A 25450-nucleotide genomic window follows, 5' to 3' on the forward strand; every position below is an offset into this window, starting at 1 on the left:
TGTCTCAATGACATATATATATATATACTGTATATATGTTTTAACGAACATTTAAGCACATAAATCCATTAGATGTCGGTTTTGCAAGCCTGCGAGAAAATATCGCAGTACGGATGCCATACGGATTACATGCGGAGGATGCCATGCGCAAAATACGCTGACACACCCTGCCTACGGATGACATACGGACCACTATTTTGGGGACTTTTCTGCGTATTACAGCCGTAAAAAACGGACCGTATTTACATACGCTGAGTGTGAGGCCGGCCTTAGCTGGGCTAAGTCATTTTCATCCCTTATCCACATGCCTGTCACTTGGCAAATAATAAACAATGGTAAGGTTTTTAATAGTAGAGTTAGGACCATTCCAATAAAGGTCACCGTTAAGTGGTGGGTGGCTTTTGCATTTTTATAATCAAAATTGTGTAAACTAAGAACCCTATATTATTTTCATGCACTACTGCCGTTTATTTATTTACTGCAGGGTACTTTCTTATTGTGTTTCTGTCTCTGGGTTTTTTTAGACCTAAACTAGCTTGCTGGGTTATGGCTTTTTCACTATTATTGTTAGGAAAGACCAGGTGATGCAAATTTCCCATTTCTATAAAAGCCCAGCCTCCTCTAACCTTGTGCCATAAACAGCAGTTAGGTTTCTTCTAAGCAGCTGCCTAGAACTCTGAAAATGTAAATGGTTGCAGCCCACAAAGCAGGAGAAGGCTATAAGATGATAGCAAATAGTTTTCAAGTTGCCCTTTCCTTCATTCCAAATTTAATTAAGAAATGACAGTTAACAGGAACAGTGGAGGTCAAGATAAGGTCTAGAAGACCAAGCACAATTTCAGTGAGAGCTGCTTGTAGGATTGTTAGGGTACCGTCACATTAAGCGACGCTGCAGCGATAGCGACAACGATGTCGATCGCTGCAGCGTCGCTGTTTGGTCGCTGGAGAGCTGTCACACAGACCGCTCTCCAGCGACCAACGATGCCGAGGTCCCCAGGTAACCAGGGTAAACATCGGGTTGCTAAGCGCAGGGCCGCGCTTAGTAACCCGATGTTTACCCTGGTTACCAGCGTAAAAGTAAAAAAAACAAACAGTACATGCTCACCTGCGCGTCCCCCAGCCTCTGCTTCCTGACACTGACTGAGCTCCGGCCCTAACAGCACAGCGGTGACGTCACCGCTGTGCTTTCACTTTCACTTTAGGGCCGGATCTCAGTCAGAGCAGGAAGCAGACGCTGGGAGACGCGCAGGTGAGCATGTACTGTTTGTTTTTTTTTACTTTTACGCTGGTAACCAGGGTAAACATCGGGTTACTAAGCGCGGCCCTGCGCTTAGTAACCCGATGTTTACCCTGGTTACCAGTGTAAAACATCGCTGGTATCGTTGCTTTTGGTGTCAAACACAACGATACACGGCGATCGGACGACCAAATAAAGTTCTGGACTTTATTCAGCGACCAGCGACATCACAGCAGGATCCTGATCGCTGCTGCGTGTCAAACACAACGATATCGCTAGCGAGGACGCTGCAACGTCACGGATCGCTAGCGATATCGTTTAGTGTGACGGTACCTTTAGAGACAAATCAGAATCCCTGTTTGACTGCAAAAGACCTTGAGAAAGATTTAGCAGACTCTGGAGTTGTGGTACATTGTTCTATTGTTCAGAGACACCTGCGCAAATATGGCCTTCATGGAAGACTCATCAGAAGAAAACTTCTCCTGCATCCTCACCATAAAATTCAGCATCAGAGGTATGCAAAAGAAAATCTAAACAAGCCTGATGCTTTTTGGAAACATTTTTGGAAACCGATAAGGTTAAAGTAACAACTCTTTGGCCACAATGATCAAAAGTATGTGTGGAGGAAAACAGTTACAGAATTTCAGGAAAAGGGCATCTCGCCAACTATTAACCATGGGGTTGGATCAATCATGCTTTGGGGTTGCGTTGCAGGCTATGGCATGGGGAACATTTTACAGGTAGTGGGAAAAATGGATTCAATGAAATTTCAGAAAATTCTTGATGCAAACGTAACACCATCTGTAAAAAAGCTGAAGTTGAAAAGAGGATGGCTTCTACGAATTTATAATGATCCTAAACACACATCAAAATCCACAATAGACTACCTAAAAAGGCACCAGCTGAATGTTTTACATTGGCCCTGACAGTCCTATTATCTGAACATCATTGAAAATCTGTGGCTAGACCTCAAAATAGCAGTGCATGCAAGATGACCCAGGAATCTCACAGAACTGGAAGCATTTTCCAAGGAAAAATGGATAAAAATCCCTCAAATGAGAATTGAAAGACTCTTGACTGGGTACAGAAAGAGTTTACTTGCAAAAGTAGGTGCTACTAGGTACATGCAGGATGCCCAAATTTTGCATCAGCCCATTGTTCTTTTTGTCATTTTTTAAATGTAAAAGATGAAAATATATATTTTTTTACCTAAAATACAAAGCAAATGTATCATTAACTTCAGGCCTATCAGCGATCATTTCATCTTCGACTTGCTTAACTGTTCACAAAAACAATAATTTTGACCAGGGGTTCTCAAACTTTTACATGCCACTGTATGGTTGTAAGACTAAGTGTGGAATTCATGAATCAGAAACAGAGCAGGTAGGAAGTATTTATCTATTTACTCTTATATTGTGCCATTAATTTGACAGCACTTTACAGATCTTGTCATCACTGTCCCCATTGGGGCTCACAATCTAAATTCCCCATTAGTATGTCTTTGGCGTATGGGAGGAAACTGGGAGAACATACAAATTCCTTGCAGATGTTGTCCTTGTAATTTTTTTTCCTCCATAACCACAAACTTATCCTAAGCTGGGTAAATTCTAATAAACACCTGTGAACTTCCACATTTTGGTATATATTTAACATAGTTGGAAAGACATTTGGCTGGCAGGTATCTGATGTGTATGGCTAAGCTTGCTGACCCTACCTGAAGTACCAAAATCCTACTATAATCTCTGCTGGGACACTATCTGTTTTCTGTTCTATCAATATGAATCCATGATAATCAGTATGATAACTTTCTCATTCGTTTCTTCAGGCTATTTTGTTGGCAAAATGTGTGATGTTGGCAGAACTGAGCCAGATGGATGATAACTACAGTCAGTGACTCAGCTGTGATTTCGTACTGACAAGAGATTACCAGAAGATATTAATGAAATGCAACATGATAATTGACAGTAACGCTGCATGACCTTTTAAAATAATCAATAATGGATGCATTTATGGAGCCACATTAAGTCACATCTAGGAATTAGCTTAGCAAAATAGCTTCAAAGAAAACTCCAGAAACAGTACAGAGATTTGCCCATGACATGAAAAATCTCAAATTGTTAAATCAGAAAATCCAGCTACTAAAGGCTAAGTTTACATTTGCAGAGGGAAGAGCTGCGGAGGGCTGCGTACTTCCTCGTTAAGCCCCGCCCACTGCGCACCTCTTCCATTCAGCTCCGCCTACCTCTGCATGTGTCCTGCGTTCCTAACTTTAACATTGGGTACACAGGCCATGCGGATGTGTTCGCATGCGTCGTTTTGACGCTGCGCCGACCGCAACAAAATGCAACATGTTGCATTCAACCCAGTTCAAAACGTCAAAACGCCGCATGCGGAAGCATCCGCATGGCCTGCGTACCCAATGTGAAAGATAGGGTACGCAGGACGTATGCTGACGTAGGCGGAGCTGAATGGAAGAGGTGTGGCAGTGGGCGGATCTTAATAGAAGAAATACGAGGAAGTACGCAGCCTTCCGCAGCTCTGCACTCGCAAGTGTGAACCCGGCCTAAGTTTAATAAGTTCAATTGGAGGTAATAAAGAAAGCTCTTCAAATTCAGACTTTGGAATTTAGTTTTGTAATTAATCAAAGTCTGTTTTAGCACGAAAGTTAATAGTCAAAAATAGGCCAAAATCTGCTTTAGGAGCACTTTAGCAGAGCACTTGAATATAGTTTAGCTTTTTAAGGCTTCCATAATCATTAGACTAAAGTAGGTCGATCTGTAGATATAGATATCTGTTGTCAGTCTACAGACCGATTAACGGCATTAGAGAAGCCCTACCTTGAACATTTCTTTTATTACATTTCTGTATATGTGAATGTAATGTACTGTGCGTGTAATATTATGCTCACCTCCATCGCTCTCCCTGGGAACCATCGCCGTTCTGCTCCTCTTCTCAGTGACATCACCGCACATCAGACTAGTGGTCTTACTCTGTTCCATGTATTAGCTGAAAGTCCCTTTTACAATGTTATCTTACATACTCCTGTTCTGTTATGTAGGCTAACATTGTGAAAGCCACTTCATGCAGATCACAGCGTGACCCGGAGTCAAAAAGCGGTGACATCAATGAGAAGTGGAGCAGAATGGCACTGGATACCAGAGAGAGCATCGATAGGTGAGTGTCATGATCCAGACCGGGTTTTGAGTCCTGTCTTCCCCTTTTTCTGGTCTAGTCATACCAGGGGTTAACTTTCCCAGCCTCTGTCTGATCTCAGGTTTGCTATTTATCCCCGCTGTGTCCTGCAGACCATGTCAGTTATAGCTTTTGCCTAGTGCTGCCGTAGCTGACTGATTGCTCTGATTGGTCCTGCTGCGTTTGCTGTCTGAACCCGTGTTTCTGGTTTCCCCTGTTCCCCTCTTGATTCATGTTTCCCTTTAGTGTGCAGACCCCCTGGTTTTCACTTGGCTTGTATCCTGACCTGTTTCTGTCCTTTGTCTTTTGGCTTATCCACTCCTGACCATTACGGACCCCCTAGCTTGTCTCTGACCGCGAGTTTGCTTATTCCTTTGGTACTGTGCTACAGTCTAGGATTTGACCCAGCTTGTTTGACTATTCTGCTGCCACCTGTGGTAGCCTCACTGCTGCACTGCAGGTCAGCTCTGTTTAGGTGCACACCTGCTCCCTCTCTACTGCCATCTAGTGAAGCCTGCACCTACCTGCATTGCAGCAGAATGACAGTGAGTATATTAATACACTTAAACTACATTACATGCATATATTTAATGAAAAAAATATTCATGGGAGGACTTCTTTAAACAACCCCCCCATTAGCTATTTGCTCCTGATCAATGGTTGTTTAAAAGCGTGTTTAGACAGTCTGACTGCATTCCAATTTGCACAGAAGGATCTGTAATAGATTGTTCTGAGTGCACAGACTCTCATTGTTCTTAGCAGCACATGTCTCTTTTACATAGGAGATCAATGATTCTTAAGCAAGTATATAGGTGGTGCTAGTGTTACAAGTTTTGTTCCTCTCAGAAGAGGTTATTGGCATAATTAAATTCCAAGAGGAGCATTGCATGGCCTATAAAGGTACCGTCACACTAAACGATATCGCTAGCGATCCGTGACGTTGCAGCGTCCTGGATAGCGATATCGTTTAGTTTGACACGCAGCAGCGATCAGGATCCTGCTGTGATGTCGCTGGTCGCTGAATAAAGTCCAGAACTTTATTTGGTCGTCCGATCGCCGTGTATCGTTGTGTTTGACACCAAAAGCAACGATACCAGCGATGTTTTACACTGGTAACCAGGGTAAACATCGGGTTACTAAGCGCAGGGCCGCGCTTAGTAACCCGATGTTTACCCTGGTTACCAGGGTAAAAGTAAAAAAAACAAACAGTACATACTCACCTGCGCGTCCCCCAGCGTCTGCTTCCTGACACTTACTGAGCGCCGGCCCTAAAGTGAAAGCACAGCGGTGACGTCACTGCTGTGCTGTTAGGGCCGGAGCTCAGTCAGTGTCAGGAAGCAGACGCTGGGAGACGCGCAGGTGAGCATGTACTGTTTGTTTTTTTTACTTTTACGCTGGTAACCAGGGTAAACATCGGGTTACTAAGCGCGGCCCTGCGCTTAGCAACCCGATGTTTACCCTGGTTACCCGGGGACCTCGGCATCGTTGGTCGCTGGAGAGCGGTCTGTGTGACAGCTCTCCAGCGATCAAACAGCGACGCTGCAGCGATCGGCATCGTTGTCGCTATCGCTGCAGCGTCGCTTAATGTGACGGTACCTTAAGTCTCTTTACACCGCCTTGGCATTCTCCACAAATAGAAACATCCCTCTCCTTGGAAACCCAGAGGCCTCTCAGCTAGCCAAAAAAACACCACAAAACACATCTCTAAAAATTGAGTTTCTTGTTTGACATATTATCCTAAAGGTACCTTCACACTAAACGACTTTGCAACGATAACGATCCGTGACGTTGCAGCGTCCTGGCTAGCGATATCGTTGTGTTTGACATGCAGCAGCGATCAGGATCCTGCTGTGATATCGCTGGTCGTTGATTAAAGTTCAGAACTTTATTTGGTCGTCAGATCGCCGTGTATCGTTGTGTTTGACACCAAAAGCAACGATACCAGCGATGTTTTACAATGGTAACCAGGGTAAATATCGGGTTACTAAGCGCAGGGCCGCGCTTAGTAACCCGATGTTTACCCTGGTTGCCAGTGTAAAATGTAAAAAAACAAACAGTACATACTCACCTTCTGATGTCCGTCACACGTCCCTCGCTGTCCGCTTCCTGCACTGACTGAGCGCAGGCCGTAAGTGAAAGCACAGCACAGCGGTGACGTCACCGCTCTGCTGTTAGGGCCGGCACTCAGTCAGTGCAGGAAGCGGACACCGGGGGACGCGAATGTAAGTATGTACTGTTTGTTTTTTTACATTTTACACTGGTAACCAGGGTAAACATCGGGTTACTAAGCGCGGCCCGGCGCTTAGCAACCCGATGTTTACCCTGGTTACCCAGGGACCTCGGCATCGTTGGTCGCTGGAGAGCGGTCTGTGTGACAGCTCTCCAGCGACCAAACAGCGACGCTGCAGCGATCGGCATCGTTGTCTGTATCGCTGCAGCGTCGCTTAGTGTGACGGTACCTTTAGGCTGTGTGCACACGTAGCAGATTTTTTGAGGTTTTTCGCTATAAAAACGGGAAAAAAACGCTCACATTAAGCATCCGATTGATAGAATGCAATCTGCATTTTTTGTGCACATGCTGCGTTGTTTTCCTGAGCGGAATCGCATTCTAGAAAAAAACGCAGCATGTTCATTAATTTTGCAGAATCGCGGGGATTCCGCACACCTAGGAATGCATTGATCTGCTTACTTCCCGCATGGGGCTATGCCCACCATGCGGGAAGTAAGCAGATCATGTGCGGTTGGTACCCAGGGTGCAGGAGAGGAGACTCTCCTCCACGGACTGGGCACCATATAATTGGTAAAAAAAATAAAAGAATTAAAATAAAAAATAGTGATATACTCACCTTCTGATGGCCTTCCCGCCTCTCAGCGCTGCACTCGGCCACTTCCGTTCCCATGGATGCTTTGTGTGAAGGACCTGTGATGATGTCGCGGTCACGTGACCGTGACGTCATCGCAGGTCCTGCACACAAAGCATCTATAGGAACGGAAGCCGCTGAGGAGATCGGGGGCCAGCAGAAAGTGAGTATAACCATTTTTTTTATTTTTTTTTAATCATTTTTTAACATTCTATCTTTTACTATTGATGCTGCATAGGCCGCATCAATAGTAAAAAGTTGGTCACACTTGTCAAACACTATGTTTGACAAGTATGACCAACCTGTCAATCAGTTTCCCAAGCGATGCTACAGATCGCTTGGAAAACGCTAGCATTCTGCAAGCTAATTATGCTTGCAAAACGCTAGTTTTTAGCAGGAATATGCATGCCAATTCCGCATGCGATATACCCGCAGCAGGAGTTGCAGAATTGCCGCTGAAATTTCCACGGCAATTCTGCGACGTGTGCACTTAGGGTACTGTCACACAGTGGCACTTATGTCGCTACGACGGTACGATCCGTGACGTTCCAGCGATATCCATACGATATCGCTGTGTCTGACACGCAGCAGCAATCAGGGACCCTGCTGAGAATCGTACGTCGTAGCAGATCGTTTGGAACTTTCTTTCGTCGCTGGATCTCTCGCTGTCATCGTTGGATCGGTGTGTGTGACACCGATCCAACGATGCGTTCGCTTGTAACCAGGGTAAACATCGGGTTACTATGCGCAGGGCCGCGCTTAGTAACCCGATGTTTACCCTGGTTACCATCGTAAAAGTAAAAAAAAACAAACAGTACATACTCACATTCCGGTGTCCGTCAGGTCCCTTGCAGTCTGCTTCCTGCTCTGACTGACTGCCGGCTGGAATGTAAGAGCAGAGCACAGCGGTGACGTCACCGCTGTGATCTGCTTTCACTTTACGGTGGCACTCAGTCAGAGCAGGAAGCAGACTGCAAGGGACCTGACGGACACCGGAATGTGAGTTTTTTTTTACTTTTACGATGGTAACCAGGGTAAACATCGGGTTACTAAGCGCGGCCCTGCGCTTAGTAACCTGATGTTTACCCTGGTTATCCGGGGCCTTCGGCATCGTTGGTCGCTGGAGAGCGGTCTGTGTGACAGCTCTCCAGCGACCACACAACGACTTTCCAACGATCACGGCCAGGTCGTATCGCTGGTCGTGATCGTTGGAAAGTTGCAGAGTGTGACAGTACCCTTAAGCCCCCGTCTCACTAAGCGAGATCACTAGCGAGATCGCTGCTGAGTCACAAGTTTTGTGACGCAACAGCGACCTCAGTAGCGATCTCGCTATGTGTGACACGTAGCAGCGACCAGGCCCCTGCTGTGAGATCGCTGGTCGTGTGGGAATGGCCTGGACCTTTTTTTGATCGTTGAGGTCCCGCTGGGTAGCACACATCGCTGTGTTTGACACCTTACCAACGACCTCGTTGACGACTCAGACACTGAATCGTCATAATAGCTCCCATGTGACATCGTTGTACAGGTCGCTACAGGTCGCTGGTGAGATGTCAAACAGTGAGATCGCAGCTGCGATCGTTGGAAGATCTCACTGTTTGACATCTCACCAGCGACCCATAGCGACACAGCAACGATCCCTGACAGGTCGTATCGTTGTCGGGATCGCTTTAGCGTCGCTAAGTGAGACGGGGCCTTTAGCCTTAACGCTCAACCCTTTTGTTATTTAGGAGATTTGCTATCTATCCTCCACACAATGACTATCTAATTTGTATGGGGGCTTTTAGGTTTCAAATAGCCAGAGTGGACACACATACATACATGTCTGCAATGCCAGAGTCAATCTCAGATTCAAGCTGCATATGGCATGACCGGCCTGACGTAGCTGCTAGGTTCCTTTTATCATTAGCATGTTAACAAGGGAATGTTTTCCTTTTGAGATTACTTATACTGGAAGAAAACTGGAGAATTTTAGCGCAAAAAAGTGAAGAACTGTGACTGTAGCTCTGTAATTCCAATCCATGAAATGTAAAGCTACACATTTACAAAGTTACTTAATAGTTTAGGTGAATTGTCATAATATTGATCTAATGTAAACCTTATAACCTGTATCCATATTCTTTCCTGCACTACAACCTGTTCTTATTCTAATTATGGTAAATTAACATATTACAACAAGCCCTTCCCCATACAGACAGTGAAAGAACAAACAGGAAATTATATCAGGGGAACAAAGGTATCTCTAAAACAACCATTAAAAGTCACCAAACAAAAGACAATTTGACTTTGATAAAGTTTTAGAGTATATTTACACACAACTTTATGTTGAAAAAAATGTTTTTCATTGTGTTTTTAATGAAGTTTTTGGGGACTGAAGTCTATATTGAAGGGCATTAAAATATAAAACACTTTATTTTTTTTGTTTGTGACTTTCTTGAAGACATTTATTTGACTCGGTTGCTTTTTTTTAAATCTAGAATGCCCCGGGAAAGACATTTGTTTCTGGTATTTTTCCCATAGTCTTCTCTGCAGGACTTGGAAAAATACTTTGAAAACTGCACCATCAGATTTACAAGTTATATTGTACGATAATGTAATGCATAATAATCCCTAATTGCATCATTTTATCATATTAATAACTATTAATTTGATTCCAAAATCAGGTGTAATGGAAAGCTGAACATAGACTTCAGAATAATGGCAGTGCTGATTTCAGGGAGTGTGGCCGACCATCTAATTGTGTGTGGTGCCTCGCTACTGATAGTGTTGTGGGAGAAAACAAGGCATGTTATAAATCAATTCAGAGCCTCATGTTTCCAGGGAAGCACTGACCAGGATGTCTAAAAGATTCTCACTCCCCACCTTCTGTATTCAGAAACCATGTATGCTCAGCCAAGTGTACGTGTATTTTTAGGTGTTTAGGATAATTCACAAACAAAAAAGCCACCTAATAAATATAGATCCCCTCTAACAACCTACAACAATATAGAGGAACTAAACATAATCAATAATATCAAACTTCATGATCGAGGTCTAAGAGGTAATGTTTCTCCTTGTGGAGAGTGACAATCCAATCCTGACATGTCAGAAAGAGGAGACTTGTAAGTCACGAATGCTGCTCTTGACTTTCAGGATCACTGCTTCCAATAGATGGCACTATAGTTCTAGTCCTTTTCCTATCTGAAGAGACAATTTGCTAACTTTATGATCCAAAGTTTATTTAAGTATATGCAATATACAAATATATAGTCAGCTAGTAATTTCATATGGGTCAGAAAGAATGATAAATGGATATCCAAAAAATAAGGAGTGTAACATAGATACTAAAGAGAAGTGACTAAACTTTCTGCCCTGTCAATGTGCTTATTAGTTTGGCATGGCAATGGTTATATTGACGTAGATCAGGCAAAAATTCTAATGCATAAATTAGTACAAGAGTGACCACATATAATCTATAAATGTACAGTGTGAAAATTAAATAGTCCAGTCCCTATACTGTGACTACTGCAGTTCTACATAATCACTATGATATTCAACCATAAATAGCTTACAATATATCAAAGAAAATAGCCAACATATAAAAAGAACCATCAGTGTAAAGAAATGGCACAGTGTTAAATAAGATATGTAGGGTTGAAGCACATAATCCAGCTAAAAAGCAGATACTGTTCATTATGAAACAGCATAAATAAGTGCTAGTGCTTATAGATACCTTTAGCCATTATGATGAGCATATGCTGGGCAGAGAAGCACCTCGATGCGCGTTTTACCGCCACCTGTGGTTTCATCAGGAGGTAATTAAGCGCTGCTCTCAGGGTATTTAAATAGTGTGTCTGATTGTTAAATGCTCAGTGCGCATCACTGGCATGATGGGGCGACGCGGTGACACCAGCGCTTAGCGAGCACATCATCCAGTCACATGACCATGCACGTGACAAGGCCGGTTACCACAGAGACACGACACTGTGTAATTGCTAGGATAATTGTTTGATGTATCAGACCAGCCAAAGGCTGTCCATACACATTAGATGACTGTTGGCCAAACGATGCCTTGGCTGATCATTTGGCTGCTAGTCACCTCAGCCGACTCTCCCATACACAGGCACGATCACTTGGCTGAGATGTCTTATGTTCTCTATGAGAAGGCACCCAGCTGACATGATGACCAATGGCTTATCTCAGGGAGATCAAAGCGATCGGCGTCAGAAATCTGACATATGCGATTGGCATCCTTCCAGATCATCAGTTGGCAAGCGCCCCATACACTTTAGACCATCAGCCAAAATTAATCTACCGTATATACTCGAGTATAAGCCGAGATTTTCAGCCCAAATTTTTGGGCTGAAAGTGCCCCCTCGGCTTATACTCGAGTCACGGTCGGCGGGTGAGGGGGAGAGGGCGCTGAGGCATACTTACCTAGTCCCGGCGATCCTGTCGCTCCCCCTGCCCGTCCCACGGTCTCCGGGTGCAGCAGCTCTTCCCCTGTTCAGCGGTCACGTGGGACCGCTCATTAGAGAAATGAATAGGCTGCTCCACCCCCCATAGGGGCGGAGCCGCATAATTCATTTCTCTAATCAGCGGTGCCGGTGACCGCTGACAGAGGAAGAGGCTGCGGCACCGAAGACCAGCTGTCCGGGGGAAGGAGCGGGACGCCGGGAGCAGGTAAGTATTACATAGTCACCTGTCCTCGTTCCACACGCCGGGCGCTGTCTCCATCTTCCCGGCGTCTCTCCGCACTGACTGTTCAGGCAGAGGGCGCGATGACGCATATAGTGTGCGCACCGCCCTCTGCCTGATCAGTCAGTGCGGAGAGACGCCGGGAAGATGGCGCCGAGGAGCTGCAAGCAAGACAGGTGAGTATGTGTTTTATTATTTTTATTGCAGCAGCAGCAGCGCAGCTATGGGGCAATAATGGACGGTGCAGAGCACTATATGGCACAGCTATGGGGCAATAATGGACGGTGCAGAGCACTATATGGCACAGCTATGGGGCAATAATGGACGGTGCAGAGCACTATATGGCACAGCTATGGGGCAATAATGGTGCAGAGCACTATATGGCACAGCTATGGGGCAATAATGAATGGTGCAGAGCACTATATGGCACAGCTATGGGGCAATAATGGTGCAGAGCACTATATGGCACAGCTATGGGACAATAATGGTGCAGAGCACTATATGGCACAGCTATGGGGCAATTATGAACGGTGCAGAGCACTATATGGCACAGCTATGGGGCAATAATGGTGCAGAGCACTATATGGCACAGCTATGGGGCAATAATGGTGCAGAGCACTGTATGGCACAGCTATGGGGCAATAATGGTGCAGAGCACTATATGGCACAGCTATGGGGCAATAATGAATGGTGCAGAGCACTATATGGCACAGCTATGGGGCAATAATGGTGCAGAGCACTATATGGCACAGCTATGGGGCAATAATGAATGGTGCAGAGCACTATATGGCACAGCTATGGGGCAATAATGGTGCAGAGCACTATATGGCACAGCTATGGGACAATAATGGTGCAGAGCACTATATGGCACAGCTATGGGGCAATTATGAACGGTGCAGAGCACTATATGGCACAGCTATGGGGCCATAATGAACGGTATGGAGCATCTATTTTTATTTTTGAAATTCACCGGTAGCTGCTGCATTTTCCACCCTAGGCTTATACTCGAGTCAATAAGTTTTCCCAGTTTTTTGTGGCAAAATTAGGGGGGTCGGCTTATACTCGGGTCGGCTTATACTCGAGTATATACGGTAATATGTTTTGGTGCCTGAAGAGCGTTATAGATAAAATATTTCACCCTTTTTATATAAAGCTGTTTCTCAAGCCCTGCCTAATTGTTTTATATAAACATAATTCTTATTTTACATAACGGTCTTACTGTAGAAGTTATGGGTCATTTGTAGTGCATCTAATGTGCTGAATGCAGGAAAATAGCTGATGAGTATATCTCCAATGGTAACACACAGCATTTGCCTGGTCCTTCTAAACATACGATATGGTGATTTCTGGTATGGTAGACGACCTAATCCATGGATGCGCAGAAAATATATTAATTTCTAATTGGCTTCTTTACTCATCTGAGTCTACACCTTTGTGTCGGCTTTGTCTTCAATGACCATTTATTTAGTAGCTGGATGGGAATCAGAGCTAAGATGAAGGTCGTTCTAGTGGAAATATGCCAACGTCTAAGCAGCTTAAATTCAGCCTCATCAATAAGGGCACAGACAGGGTGCTGTTTTCATTTGGTTTGATGGCAAGACTGCTTGATGCAAGAGGCTAAAAAGCGACAGTCACAGTTTTGGACATTTTACTGGCACCAAGTAATTAGAAGGCATCTTACTTATAATGGCTCATCAGAACAATATATGTTATCAAACTTTACAGGAGGCTGGCTCAGAAACCTGGATGGTGCAGATGGCACTGCACATATCTCCACACCCCAGGGCATGAAGTAAACAGACTGTGCTATGTTTATGTTTGGGTTTAGGACTAGTAAAAATATATACAGCCCCGGGACAACAAAACGGATGGATCCACCCTATAAATAGTCATGCTTCACAGGAGTGCTCAAATATCCGCAACCTTCAGATAAAAGAAGACGGCTGTCTGATCTCTGATGATGACGGGAGTGGTCTAGACACGGAGACAATAGCCACATAACTGATGGAGCTGCTCCTAATCCCAGGCTAGCTTGGTTTGATATCTGAAAAGTGCCTGGCCTGGAGCTATGAAAGAAAGCAAATCATATATTCAGAGGGCTAGAAAATGCTGGCAATAGAGATTAGTTACCAGTCACAAGAAACGAGTCAGTAATATGAGACTTGTCCTATTATTTGCACATTACAACGAATTTAAGGCCATCTCATAAGGGAAGTAATGACAGAAGTCAATGATGACACAATTGGTAAGAAATACCGTAAATATGTTATATATAAAGTTAATATATGAAGTCTAATGGAAAATTAATTAACAACAATAATAAAAAGTCAAAATACAATAATGAATATCATCATAAGGCATAATATAATACTTCAGATTACAAGTTTCTCGATAGATAGATAGATAGATAGATAGATAGATAGATAGATAGATAGATAGATAGATAGATAGATACAGTTCTCTAATAGTACAATGCACAACCAATGGACTGTATTGACCCAAGGCCACTGCACTTCAGTATTTTTCCATTGTACTACTGGATAGCTATGATACTTACTGGATATCTGCTGATACTGATGCTGCTTTGACTTTTTTTTTTTTTCTACATTTTTTTAAAGATAAATGGAAAGAGATAGATTATCTCAAGTTTGTATTAGGGGGCATACCTAAACCTTTTCCTGAGTGGGCGAAAACCACAAAAAAGCCCAAATGATCCAATAAAACGTAGCAAAGAAAACCAGAATATAAAGATTTGATCCTGAAACATCTGTGTCCATCAGTATTATCCAATAAAGATAGACACAAAATTTGGCTGCTCTATAACTCTGTACTGTACGTAACATATATTCTGACACATTAGATTTACCGAAAGTAATACAAGCCACATAGTAATACCACATTTAGCAAAAATTTGGGTCCCTACAGAACTTACCCTACTGACTCCAGCACTGATTAACCTGTCCAACGCCAATACCAATATCTCGGTGAAAATAACTGTAAAGTGATGTACCCAAGAGCACTGTCAGTATATCGAGCCACCACAAAAAAATAACACTTGCTACCATTGATTTCTCTTTTAAAAAAAGATAGAATTAACACTTTTAGACAATATTTTCTGGTCCTTTGAGCTTTTCTTCGCAACAGAGAACAATGGGCCAAATTTATCAAGCCGTAACCAACCGGCGCATGGATTTTACAATTTTATGGAGCTTATATCACAAGCAGGAGCAATGTAGGAGATGAACTACAGAACATTATTCAGTTGAGGTAGGTAAATCCCAATTGTCCACAGTTGTAAGACTGTAACCAGGCTGTGGCTGTGCTTCACATGGAGAACTAATCTACAGGCTTCCTTTAGGATACTAATTACCAGGTGGTAAGACAAGAAACAAGTAATGGACAAAAGAAGAATTCTTCCTCAAATACTATGTTAAAAAGTTTTAATATGGCCTACTAAGTCACTTTAATCCAGTGCTGAAAGGAGGCATGCTGAGAGGGGGCTGTTGTGTAAGTGCCAAGAGCTTTGGAAAGATATCTTCCAAATCAAGACATCTACAGCTAAAGTCCAGGGATACCACACTATGGTGGCACCACATCTCCTACGATCCGAACCTAGCTGAATCCGAATGTCTCTTCTCAACGACAAAACTAATTTTACGATCGCCAAGTTAACTTTTGTTGCTAGGCACAAAGTGCTGGCAACGCTGTGAAAGGGAAGAAAATGCTACAGCCAGCTGTGTTGTTCACAGTCGGGTAATTTCTCTATAGCTGTGAATGGATATGGGGCCAGTAGCCTGTTGTGGCCAAGGACAGAATGATGGATGATCAACATACTGTGCCCAAGTAGAAGAAGAAAGACAGAAGTTCAATGCGCCGCTGTTAAAATGCTAATATGGGTTAGGTAACAAAAGAGCAATGGGACAGAAAAGTTCGGAGGGACAGGCAACCCCTCATGTTATGTGTGCTCACTAGCCACTTGATGGCTCTTCATCCTTACATATTAGCATATCGGAAATCATTCACTAGTCATCCAGCTCTCACAAGCTTATTATTAGCTGCATTGAGTCTTGTATATGTGACACTGTATCTAGACCATGACAGGTCTCCCGCAGCTTCAGAAATTGGCATTGGACCGTTAAAATATGATTTTCCTCCAACATTTCTCAGTGACAAGGAAAAAAAAAAAGCCTGAACACAATTTCTTCTGAAGCAGAAATTGGCAGCTATTCTCCCAGTAAGAACTTAATTTAATGGCTTACACGGATTTCTAACTGTAACCGTAATGGCTTATCTAATGTATGAAAACAGATCATCTCTCCAAACAGACATGAGCAATGCCTCCACTATTTTAATTATGTACACTTTGCTACTTCTTGGGGAAAGATTCATCTATTCGGAGTAAACAATTCACTTTTTTTTACTGCCATGAGTCTCTAAGCCCTGATTAACGCTCCTTTTTGTTTTTTTAGAATCTATTTCAGGATTTCGTATATTAAGAGTAATTAAGTTATTTTTCGATTTGTTAGGCCCATAATCCTAACACCCCAATCTGAGATAACCTACTGCAACAGACAGTATCAGTCGTGTATACAAACGTGTTTGGAGGTGATTGTTTATGGAGAACACGTAGTTGATCATGGGGCAGACATTTTTTTTTTGAGGACCGCTTGTCGGTAGTCCTATTGGTTAACACTTCAGTCTGTCTCCCTCTAGCCTAATATGGCTGCTTCCAGAGAGCGAGACCTTGCAATCAAACAATGCGCAAGTGAATGATAGACTTTAGGGTCATAGTCCCTTGAAATGAGTGCATCAGCTGCGGAGGATGATGACAGGCGTGCAATGTCGGGCATCATTACAGTGTGCTTTCTCAGGAGTAGTATGTTGTGACCTCACAAGTCCTAATTTATGCAGTGATAATTAGATTTGCAGTAAGGCTTCTATTTTCATTTTACAATCTCTATTTTACATTTAGAAGGTTCTTATTTAACAATGCCTTAAGGAGCTAGTGTTAATCATACCCCGTTGAGACAAGTAATCTAAAGATAAGATCAGCAGAAGGATGAGCCTGGCTCCCAGATGAACAGATAAACCTCAGGCCCATTACCTGTTGCTGCAGAGAAAAACTCCAAGCAATACATTGACAATGATGAGCGTAGTATTTCCGCAGCTAGGACCTTTAATGAACCAAGTGAGGAACAGTCATCATTAGAAACAATTCTTCCGCTGATTCATTCCTACTCTTACTTCCCAATTTCTACCTGCATTGAATTAATTATATGTCACTTATAGGTGGGTGCCCAAATATGACAAATCATACAATGACTTGTATAAAGCAGAAGCCGATTTAATTAGGTGCTCGAAATCTGCAATTAGATAAGAATGACAGGACACATCCATCTTTGCATGAATTTCCTTGGCGAAAGGTAAATGTTTACCGGTTGTGTCATCAACCAATGCAGCTCGCAGGATGTTCATTAGGTGCGTGGTTACATTAACCACATGAATGCCTAGCCCTGGGCTAGTGAAAATAAGCTTCTATTTATTACTGTACAGAAGTAACACTTCATCCAGGAATGGAGAAAGCGGCTGATAGTAAAAATAGCTACAGTAATAATAATAACAAAGGAAGGCACAATGTAACAAGGAACAAAATAGCTATAATAATAACAACAAAGGAAGGCACAATGTAACAAGGAGCAGTGAGAGGACCGCACTGGTTAATGGGACACGTATACTTTACAAATATAGATTCATATGTATTACCCAAGAGCCAGGCAACATCTGGATAGCTGTGTAAACAAGTTATGCTAAGACTTGTAGTCCCACATCTCCCTGCACACCATGATCCAGCAGATGCTGATACTTGAGGTGTGGTATCAATAGGTGGTGCACTGCACTAAAGCAGCTCTCCAATTCTACCAAGAATGCCATAATGCTGGTATAATCAGCAGCCCGGCTCCTAACATGTAGAAACCTGCTCTATCATCAGACCCATCTCACAACAAAGAGAAAAGTTGCTGCTGTAATTCCATGGACAAAGCCCAAGCCCTGAGCCTGCAGCCCGGGGTGCTCCGCTCCAGCACTGCACACTGATAGCACCTATTTGTTCCCATGCATAATTTATAGCCACAGTGAAATCTAGCTGCCTCTCTAGTCCATTGCACTGGGGGAGACTGCAGCCCCCTCCCCGGCACTAAATCTCTCCTGGCTTCCAAAGTTACAGCCCAGAATACACGGAGCTTTTAATACACCAGACACGAATAGCAGCAGAGACAACTGCATCATGAGCCCTATTCATCCTGCCATCACATAGGAAGGAACGAAAATAATATTGTATAGCGCCAACATATTCCGCAGAGCTTTACAGTTTAACAGTTCACACACAATAGTCATAAGTAACAACGTTAAAGAAAATACAGCAATTAAAGCAAAAGAAGACAACCCTGCTCGTGAGAGCTTACAATCTACAATAAGGAAGGACAGTGTACCCACTAGAGATGTATATAGCAGGGCACATACACATGGGGCATACAGAGATGTATATAGCAGGGCACATACACATGGGGCATACAGAGATGTATATAGCAGGGCACATACACATGGGCATACAGAGATGTATATAGCAGGGCACATACACATGGGGCATACAGAGATGTATATAGCAGGGCACATACACATGGGGCATACAGAGATGTATATAGCAGGGCACATACACATGGGGCATACAGAGATGTATATAGCAGGGCACATACACATGGGGCATACAGAGATGTATATGGCATTGCATAGTGCATATACTTGGTGGATACAGTGTGATCTCCAGAATTAACTAGACCTAGAGTGCATACAGTGCGATCTCTAGACTATGGTGCCTAGCACATACACATAGCACATACACATAGCACATATGGGTATGTCTATAATACACTTGCACTGTATGATCTCGTTATCTACATGTACATGGCACACAGTGCAATGTCTGCCTGTCAATGGGCACTGCACGTTCCGATCATGGGCACACACAGCGCCCAGTCCATGCTGTACATATAGTGCGCACTCCATCAGTGCAATCTCCAGTCACTGTACATATGCATGTCCCTATATGTATACGTGACTATATGAGCCCATGTCGCACATAAAGTGCACGATCCATACAGTGCAATCTCCGGTGACTGTATACATGTATATCATCCCTGTATATATGTCTATATGAGCCCGTGGGGACGGTATATACAGTGCAACCTCTGGTGACTGTACAGATATGTATATTCCTATATATATGGCCATATAAGCCCGTGCTGCACATGCAGTACACAGAATATGCAGTGCAGTGTCCTGTGACTGTATACATGTATATTATCCCTAGTTATGACTATATGAGCTGGTGCTGCACACCCAGAGCACAGTATATACAGTGCATTGTCCAGTGACTATATATATCACTATAGATATCAGTCCATGCTGTACATATAGTGCACGATGCATACAGAGAAGTCTCCAGTGACTGTATACATGTATGTTATCCTTATATAGGAGCCCTCAGGGCACAGTATATACTCCAGTGACTGTATACATGTATGTTATCTATCTATATATACCTACATGGGTCAGCCCTGCTCCCTCAGGGCACAGCATATACAGTGCAGCCCCCGATAGATGCCAGTGTGTCTCCGGGGGTCCAGCACAACTTACCTATAAAGTAGCCGCCCGCTGCCAGTCCGCTACTGCCCCATGCCCGGCACAGCTCCTGCTCTCCAGCTAAGTTTGCCCACACAGGCAGGCTTCCCATCCAGCTGCAAATCCAGTGCACATCCCCGACATCCCGTAGAGCCAGCAGTGTCCGGGGAGGCCCGGCTGTTTTGCTCACTGATCTTCAAAGCTCCAGTCTGATCAAATGGCAGAGAGACAGTGGCGTCGTGCCCTCACCCTCTCTGCACCTCCTCCTCCTCCCCCTCACACTCCCATCCCCCCCACAGTAAACACAACTTCTCCTCACAGTGCTCCGCCGCCGCCGCCGCCGCTCCTTCCAGGCACCGGAGAAACTTTACCCCGGGAGCCGTGTGCAGGGAGTGCCCGGGCTGAGTGGCACCGTGCCGCGGTACCGGAGCAGAGAGCTGCGGGTTTTGTCTCTTGCCTCATACACAGCAGAGAGGAGGAAAACAGCAGGCACTGGTGTAACCCGATCCTCTCCAGTCAGTCCGGCAGCCATCAGCCAGGGAGCCTCCCCCAGCTCTGCTCACCCTGTGTCTGTTCCTCTGCTAGTGACCCCATAGCGGCCTCTCATCCCTCCCCCACCTCGGCCAGGAGGGTGCCCGCCATGTCTTCTCCCCCGTTATCCCCAGCACCCTGACACAAGTCCTCGTTCCCTAGTCTGTGCCGCTGCAGCAAAGTTCATTGTTAGTTTCCTTGGCAGGAGAAGCCATCAGAAGGGCTGTGTATATTGTCATTTACATGGAGGCATGAGCGCCTCATTTATTTCTGAGGTAAACTCCAGCCGTACGGTGTCATTTGCGGCGCAGCTAATAGGAGTTCTGATTTACTGACATGGCCGAATGCAAAGCAATTTGCAAGAAAATAATACACTGAAAACACAATCGTCTGCTGAAGTCGCAGCGAAAGATGGAATGGTGGAAAGGTTCATTATTGGTCCCATGCCAGCGAAAACGAATAGTCGTAATGATTATCAGCGCTCGGAAATGGCCTAAATGTGGCTATTGTTCGGTACATAAGCACATGTGCCCAAATATATGAAACCGGCGAAGACCCCACAAGACACGTAATTAGGAGGGGCGAAATCTCTCCCAGAAATTGCTTATTAGCAATCGCAGTATATTGAAAGCTCTAAACCACACAATGTAAAACACTACTAATGAATCCCCTCCAAACGGGAGGCCACCCATTATCCAGACCCAAATTTGTATGGTAGATTTCCAATTTCCATCATATATTACATGTACTGGCCATCTCCGTAGTGACCCTGACGGCTGGCACGTGCTGCCGGTCTACGGGCACCATGTATCAGGCACCGGCTGTGCAGCTCGGTCCCCGGTGGCTTCTCCCTGTTTGCTCCCGATGACTGACAGGTCTCTATAAATGGCTGCAGGGAGAGACCTATCACTCAAGGGGAGCGGGTGGGGAGAAGCCACCAGGGACCAGATTTTTTGCCAGCCATCCATGCAGCTTGGGCCGGCTCTTAAAGGGAACCTGTCACCCCCAAAATCGCAGATGAGCTAAGCCCACCAGCATCAGGGGCTTATCTACAGCATTCTGGAATCCTGTAGATAAGCCGCTGATGTATCCTGAAAGATGAGAAAAAGAGGTTATATTATACTCACCCAGGGGCGGTCCTGCTGCGGTCCGGTCCGATAGGTGTCCGGTCCGGGGCCTCCCATCTTCTTATGATGATGTCCTCTTCTTGTCTTCACGTTGTGGCTCCGGCGCAGGCGTCCGTTGTCTGCACTGTTGAGGGCAGAGCAAAGTACTGCAGTGCGCAGGCGCCGGGAAAGGTCAGAGAGGCCCAGCGCCTGCCCACCGCAGTACTTTGCTCTGTCCTCAACAGGGCAGACAAAGTACGCCTGCGCCGGAGCCGCAGCGTGAAGACAAGAAGAGGATGTCATCGTAAGAAGATGGGAGGCCCCGGACCGGACTGCTACGCCCATCAGACCGGGACCGCCTACCCAGGTGAGTATAATCTAACCTCTTTTTTCTCATCTTTCATGATACATCGGGGGGCTTATCTACAGCATTCCAGAATGCTGTAGATAAGCCCCAGATGCCGGTGAGCTTAGCTCATCTTCGATTTTGGGGGTGACAGGTTCCCTTTAAAGTGAACTTGATGGCCGATACATGCTGTCCAGTCCACAGGCAGCATGTCAGACACTGGCTGTATGAATTCCACTGGGCATATTTTAAAGGGAATTTGTCAGCAGGTTTTTGCTACCTTATCTGAGAACAATGCAACCTACAAAAATACTCCCACGGACAACAAGTCATGATAAAACAAATTGTATTGTAACAATTAACAATTATATAAAAAACAAGTAAAATACTAAAAAAAATAATAATAGGGTAAATACATCAATAATTAGTCCTAAATAGTGTTGAGCATTCCGATACCGCAAGTATCGGGTATCGGCCGATACTTGCGGGTATCGGAATTCCGATACCGAGATCCGATATTTTTGTGGTATCGGGTATCGGTATCGAAACAACATTAATGTAAAAATGTGTAAAAGAGAGAATTAAAATAAAAAATATTGCTATACTCACCTCTCCGACGCAGCCTGCACCTTACCGAGGGAAGCGGCAGCGTTCTTTGTTTAAAATTCGCGCTTTTCTTTCCTTTACGTGAAGTCCCGGCTTGTGATTGGTTGCGTCGCAGTCACATGGGCGACGCAACCAATCATAGCAAGCCGTGACGTAATTTCAGGTCCTTAAGGATTTTAAAATTACGTCCCGGCTTTGTGATTGGTTGCGTCGCAGTCACATGGGCGACGCAACCAATCACAAGCCGTGACGTCACGGGAGGCTAAACACGCGCGCATTTTAAAATGCGCGCTTGTCCAGCATCCCGTGACGTCCCGGCTTGTGATTGGTTGCGTCGTGGTCAACCAATCACAAGCCGGGAGGCTGGACACGCGCGCATTTTAAAATGCGCGCTTGTCCAGCCTCCCGTGACGTCCCGGCTTGTGATTGGTTGCGTCGCGGTCAACCAATCACAAGCCGGGAGGCTGGACACGCGCGCATTTTAAAATGCGCGCTTGTCCAGCCTCCCGTGACGTCCCGGCTTGTGATTGGTTGCGTCGCGGTCAACCAATCACAAGCCGGGAGACTGGACACGCGCGCATTTTAAAATTTTAAAATGCGCGCGTGTCCAGCCTCCCGGCTTGTGATTGGTTGACCGCGACGCAACCAATCACAAGCCGGGACGTCACGGGAGGCTGGACAAGCGCGCATTTTAAAATGCGCGCGTGTCCAGCCTCCCGGCTTGTGATTGGTTGACCGCGACGCAACCAATCACAAGCCGGGACGTCACGGGAGGCTGGACAAGCGCGCATTTTAAAATGCGCGCGTGTCCAGCCTCCCGGCTTGTGATTGGTTGACCGCGACGCAACCAATCACAAGCCGGGACGTCACGGGAGGCTGGACAAGCGCGCATTTTAAAATGCGCGCGTGTCCAGCCTCCCGTGACGTCACGGCTTGTGATTGGTTGCGTCGCCCATGTGACTGCGACGCAACCAATCACAAAGCCGGGACGTAATTTTAAAATCCTTAAGGGCCTGAAATTACGTCACGGCTTGCTGTGATTGGTTGCGTCGCCCATGTGACTGCGACGCAACCAATCACAAAGCCGGGACGTAATTTTAAAATCCTTAAGGACCTGAAATTACGTCACGGCTTGCTGTGATTGGTTGCGTCGCCCATGTGACTGCGACGCAACCAATCACAAAGCCGGGACTTTACGTAAGGAAAGAAAAGCGCGAATTTTAAGCAAACAACGCTGCCGGTTCCCTCGGAGAGGTGAGTATAGCAATATTTTTTATTTTAATTCTTTCTTTTACACATTAATATGGTTCCCAGGGCCTGAAGGAGAGTTTCCTCTCCTTCAGACCCTGGGAACCATCAGGAATACCGTCCGATACTTGAGTCCCATTGACTTGTATTGGTATCGGGTATCGGTATCGGATTGGATCCGATACTTTGCCGGTATCGGCCGATACTTTCCGATACCGATACTTTCAAGTATCGGACGGTATCGCTCAACACTAGTCCTAAACTAATCATAAAATCAGTTTCAAGTCTATATAAGTAGCTATATACATCTCATATGCCCATGTGGAAAAAGAGGGGTGATACCAATAAATGGATCCCAACACGATAGCCATCCAGATATTAATATGCCATAGCCTAAAGTTGAAACCTCATTAATCTACAAACGTTTTTAAGAGTCTTTTCTCAGTATGACCTTTTCTTTTTACTTGTCTTTTATATAATTGTTACAATAAAATTTGTGTTTTATAATGACTTGTGTAGTATTTTTGTAGGTTGCATTGGTAGTTCATACTCCCATTTACATAGATAACCTTTATAGGTTCCTTATCTGAGAGCACCCTGATTTAGGCAAAGAGACCCTGAAGCCAACAATGTATCACGTAGTTTACTGGGTCCTGCAGTTCCGACACAATCAGAGTTTTCAGAATAAAGCAGAGCTGAGAAAGCTAAATACACCCACCCCAGGTTATCTGTGTACATAGCTATAGACAGTGAGCTGCTTATCACAGGAGGGGGCGGAGTTGGACTAGCATGCACTGCTATAGCTGCTGTAGACCAAGCAGTGATAATCATCAGGTGATAAAACCTTCATTGTAAGTAAAAAACAGTACACAGCCTGACATGTGACACACCATAGAAATCTGTGTTTTAGGCCCTACCTTATGCTGTGCTTGGATTACATAACAAAAACCTGCTGACAGATTCCCTTTAAAAGCCTCTGGGTACCGAGCCGCACTGTTAGACTAGTTGGACTGTCATATCCACGGCGCTTCTACCCACCCTCTGTCCTGAAATGACAGGTCTCTGCCTATACGCACATACCAGGCAGGGATCTGTCAATTCAGGTCAGTGGGAAAGGAGAAGCATCCGGGGATCCGCCTGTCCGACTAGTCTACAACGTGGTTTGGCCCCCGTCAGCTATCATATCATTCATAAAGCCCGTTTCTGATACATGCTGCCCTTGGTTCAGGTGTCAGGTTCCCTTTAAGGCCCATTTAGATGTGCTGATAATCAACAAACTGGACTATTGGCCCATGCAAGCATCAAGTGATTGTATTGTCAGTGCCAAAATTAAAAACATTGTTAACTGTGTAAACGAGGGATGTGCTGCTGATAACTCGGTGACCGTTCTGTTGCCATCAATTTTCATTGGCCCATGTTATCAGGCCAGAAAATGAGCACATAATCAGTCAATGGGGCCAGGATGCGAAATGGCCAAACCACGCTATAGAGACTGCCACCCCAGGGAGCTGAGCCAAACAGGAGAATGTTCTCCTGGTTTCTGTTGGTGAGGAGGCCTGATTTACCGGGCGTGACACAGCAGGATAGAATGTGTGTGTCCTCCGATGGATGCATGAAGCAGCCTTTCCCCTGAAAAGCTTCTATAGTGAAAGAAAGGCTAAACAGCTTCATGTATTCACAAGTAGAACAGGAACAGAAACATCTATTCTCCATTTAATCTATGAAATGGGAATTACTCCGATTCCTGGAATGCCTTGAACCCGGTGAATCATTTCTTGCGTCTCTACATTGTGATGGTGGTTTTATATAATCCTTTTAGTAAAAGGCCATTAATGTGCATCTGACAAAGCAGAATGGTAGAAACATTTATCACTTTTATCCAGAGGAATAAACTATGGCTGCAAGTGGCTCATAGATTGGCCATACTGTGCTTTTTGCTAATATCTGATGTCTATAGGGGCTGGTCATAGAT

The 25450-nt window shown here is 44.8% G+C and overlaps 1 protein-coding gene across 4 annotated transcripts in view; it reads right to left on the bottom strand.

Annotated features, from left to right (window-relative positions):
* The window catches only part of SEMA6D (semaphorin 6D), a 78373-nt gene extending 58517 nt beyond the window's left edge, over nucleotides 1–19856 (bottom strand). For all 4 annotated transcript variants that reach the window (XM_077263738.1, XM_077263736.1, XM_077263735.1 and 1 more), the window contains exon 1: nucleotides 19657–19856. The gene's annotated coding sequence lies outside the window, so the exon portion shown is untranslated. The remainder of the gene's footprint in view (nucleotides 1–19656) is intronic.
* Between the last annotated feature and the right edge of the window lie 5594 nt (nucleotides 19857–25450).

Source organism: Ranitomeya variabilis, chromosome 5, assembly GCF_051348905.1.
Source record: "Ranitomeya variabilis isolate aRanVar5 chromosome 5, aRanVar5.hap1, whole genome shotgun sequence".
In the NCBI taxonomy this organism is placed as follows: Eukaryota; Metazoa; Chordata; class Amphibia; order Anura; family Dendrobatidae; genus Ranitomeya; species Ranitomeya variabilis.